Genomic DNA, 4,489 nt, shown 5'->3' with positions numbered 1-4,489 from the left:
TGTGAGCCACCATGTGGTTGCTGGGAATTGAACTCTGGACCTTTGGAAGAGCAGGCTGTGCTCTTAACCACTGAGCCATCTCTCCAGCCCCCTAGTGGAGGCAAATTTACCTGCCAAGAAACACTTAGCATTTCTGAAGACTTTTCAGTTTGTCTAGGTGGATCATGCGTAGGAAGCAGAGAGGCTAGAGATATTGCAAAATGCAGTAAGATGCAATTGCTGTAGCAGAATTGTCACCAAATAATGGGAGAGACAGAGCCTTAGCCAGACACCTCGCCACCATGTGAAACTAGGAAAGGTTACATCTAATTGAGTTAATTGACCAAAGAGACCCCATGGAAACCCTAAACAACCTAGACTATTGCCAAGGCCCTTCACAAACGGATGGTAACGCCCTACTCCTGAAATTAACATTTACATCAGTCATTAAACAGAGAAGTTGAGCTGTTGTCTATCTCCAGCCTTCACTCTTACCGACTAGTGTTCATGGTATTGGAAGGTATTCTGCTTGTACACAGTCACAGCTACAAACCCTTCAATCTACAATGTTGAGTTACCTGTGAGATACACTGGTGTTGTAGTGACACCGAGCTTATGGGAGTAACCAACCACTGTCTGAGTGGATTTAAGATCAATTCCATGAGATGGAGCCCGTGCCCGACACTGCTAGTACGGTCAAGAGACTACAAAGGCCTTGGACCTAGGGGGAAAATGCTGTTGTTCTGCTAAAGGAACACAGCAATAAAGTGACTTCTAAAGACAGTCTGCTATAGTCAGACCAGTGGGCTGTTCACCCATTAGAGAAGCTTCTGCCTGCAGTAGATAAGAATAAATACAGAGATTCACAACTGGACAAAGCAGGGAGTGAGAGACCTTGGAACACTCAGTCCTACGTTGGTGTCTCCATCAGATCCCTTCCATCAGGGCTCAGGGGACTCTCTAAAATTAGACGTGGGAAGATTATGAGTGCCAATGGAGATGGAAGACACCAAGGAAACAAGGTCTTCTCTACACAACAAAACGGATACATATGAACTTTGTTCATATGACTGGCAGCGTGCACAAGCCTAAGACAGATGGGGTCCCAGTGCTGGGAGGGGAAGCTGACACACCCCAATCCCCAATCCAGAAACTATCTCCAAATGATAACCACTCACAAAGGAAAACTTATTTTTCTTCAAAGGAGTCTCACTGGGTACAAACCACACTTAAGGGCAGGCCCCAAGCTCAACAGTTAAATGGCCAACACGAAACAGAAACAAACTCAATGGTATTTTGCAAGGGTTGGTTTTTTGATCTTGGGGTGGTTTTTGTTGTTTGTCTCATAATGCTTTGGTCATTCCAGCCACCACCACTTTACATGTCTTGTTTATATAGTAGAGTTCCTGATTCTGTGTCTTGTGGGATTTCTGTGTGTGCGAATGTCTTGCACTTTTCCTTTGACTATATTTGATTTTTGTTTTTCTATTGATTTGTTTTTATTTTATTTATATTTTCTCTTCTTCCTTCCTTTTCTTTCTTAGACCTGTGTTTAATAATGAAAGCAAGAGTGTAGATTAGATAGGAACTAAAAGAGTTGAGGGAGAAGAAACCATAACCAGAATATATTGTATGAAAAAAATCTATTTTCAATAAAATAAAAAGGTTGTACTAAGGTTGGAAAGTCTTGATCTGAGCAAGTACCAGACACGTGACAGGTATTCAGTTAAGTCTTAGCTATCCTCATACAAGGAAATATTGTACCTCAAGAAATTATTTCCTAAAATATTGGAGTTACTCAGATGGTCATGGTATCATGTATCTTTTAGAATTGAAGATATTCACTTCATGTGTAGACTCTACTTGTTTTTCAGGATCCAATGAGAACGTCAAAAGTTTAGCTAAGAGATCAAGTCAGAGAACAAACAACCTTACATTGTTTGCCCTTAAGTGTTGTGACTGAACAAGTAGGGAGTGTTATGTCCAACAGACTGAATTAACCAACTACTGATGTCTATAATTAATATTTTCTAGAATGTGAAAAACTAACATAGAATAATCTATTCTATGCACCACTCTGCTCATGCCATGTGGGGAAAAAAAAAACTTACCGAGTTCACGAATCCTATTAAGCACCCAGTAAGTTTTAAAAGTATGCAAGCCAGGTGGTGGTACACGACTTAAATCCCAGCACTTGGGAGGCAGAGGCAGGTGGATCTCTGAGTTTGAGGCCAGGCTATACAGTGAAACCCTAGCTCAAACAACCACAACAACAGAGTAGTAAACAGAACACAGGAATAGCTGTGTACAGTCAGCTGTGACCCTTCCTCCGGTGCTACCTGAAGCCTCTGCTTATCTGTCCATCATAGTTTGCACTTCACAGCTCATCCGTGAGCAGAGCATTGGAGTGGAGCCAGTTAGGCAGAAGCTGATATTCAGCTTCCTCTCCTGCGTTTTTAAAACTTTCATCTTTACATGTGGCTGCCTATCATGTGTGAATAGTGTCGATAATTTTGCATGTAATTTCAGTCTGCTGACACAATTTGCTTTCAAAAATGCTTAGTAGAGCTCAGAGAAATCTTTCCTATCAAGATAGCAACACTTTGCTCAAATTTGCCATTAACTGCCCTGAATACACAGTTAGTGCTCATTTTCCAACAGTGGCGTGCATTCATGAGACACAGTATGAGACACAGGATTTGGTAGAGCAGAGAAAATTGTAATCAATTCATTCATTTAACTGCATGTTGATGCACAGTAATGGCAGGACTTTTCAAAGGCATTCCAACTGTTTGAGCAAATAGCAGTAGCTTTGGGATAGTGGGAAGAGCCTGGGCTTAGAGGCATTAAAGATTTGCTAGGGTTTGGGATAAACTAATCTGTTCCATTGCATTTTCAAGTAGTTGGGGGTCCGATACAATGACAACTTCCATATGTGGCATGTATGCATAAAACTACCAGCTACATGCCACACAGGGTGTTACTTACAAGGGGCACAGTAGTAAGCAATGGATACATATCTGTGAACAGCAGTTGATGCCAGTATTGGTAGAGCTGTCTTTTGGAGCAGGACTTTTTGGGGACCCCCAAGTCCGTGGAGTAGAGAAGAGCATGCTACCATTGAGAGTCTTGTGTGAAGTGGGTACTTGGATCTATGTCAGGGAGGCACCACTAGCTAGATGCAGTTATTTCATGATTTACATGTGTTATTCCTCCAAGTAATACTCATGCTATGTTTAGGGGAAACCATATAGAAGGTAGCCATGACTGTCCTTCAAGAACTGCCTGTTACCGATACTCTTTGAGCTAATAATTCTGTACTGATTGTATCATTCCTCATTCCCTCAACTCATGAAGTAATGATAAACCAGTAAGGTCTAGCTATGACCCCCAAAGTAAACAAACCCAGTTGATCTTAGTTCCATGGAGAATCTTAGATCATATGTTTGCTCCCTATACTTACCCACCTTTCTTAGGACTGGGAGATGGGTTAGGTGAGCCTGTGTGCTAACTGACACAGAAACGGGACTTCAGAGGCATGCAACACTTTTAGCACTGTTTGCCCAGGCCATAGCTAAGACTTAACCCTTGCATGGAAGGAAAAGAATTAGATCAACTTCTTAATGAAAAGGGTATAAGTGAATCTGTAGACATACTGGGGTTATTACTGCATAATATGCTGAAAATAGAAATGCGTAAGATAGTATGTAATCTCAAGATTGCAGTTAGTATGTGGAGGAGGCAAATTCCCACCACAATCACCAAGAGTTGGGAAAATTCCCTGCTTCCCAAACACAGGGAATACAGGCTGAGTGTAGGCAGGACACAGAAACGAGGGCAGTGGGTGTCAGAGGAGGAATTAGAAGTGTCAAGAGCAGGTTGTGAGTGAGGTTGTGAAATGTTCGTGTCTTGGGTCCAGCTGTGTGAACTGAACACAAGCAGAGGCGTCACACCATGCTTAGGTTTTGAAAAGGATCACCACATGCTGTGAAGAGATTGGGCTGTAGAGAGACATAGGCATCAGGAGAATTGGAGAGATAAAAGTGTCAGCAGTGGCTGTGGTGAGATGTTGGATTCCGGACATAATTGAATGAAATTTTGATAGAACTTGTTAAATAATTGGCCATTAATTGTGAAGAAAAGTAACTGGTAGCTCCAAGTGTTTGGCTTGGTTGACTCTAGCTGAGATGAGGAAGACCAGAGGATCAGTTTAAATAGAAGAGGATTAAATACGGGCTTGGAGAGGCTTTATCTCTCCCAAAGTCACACGTGAAATTGATCACCAGTGTGGTGAGCTGGGCTCCAAGAAAGCTTTCCTGTTACCATAGCAGCAATGCTCTCGGGTTTATGGTTATCTGCTCTGAACACACGGCACTCATTTTCCAGCAGGGGCATGCATTCATGAGGCACAGTGGGAGAAGAAGGGGTTTGTCAGAATACAAACAAGCGTTGATGCAGAGTTCTGTTAACGTAAAGTATTCCTTTAGGTAACGGTTAGTTGCCGGGCCTC

The sequence above is a fragment of the Microtus ochrogaster genome, chromosome 26 (assembly GCF_000317375.1).
Source record: "Microtus ochrogaster isolate Prairie Vole_2 chromosome 26, MicOch1.0, whole genome shotgun sequence".
Lineage (NCBI taxonomy): Eukaryota > Metazoa > Chordata > Mammalia > Rodentia > Cricetidae > Microtus > Microtus ochrogaster.
The sequence above is the reverse complement of the archived record's forward strand: the minus strand, read 5'-3'. Positions refer to the sequence as shown.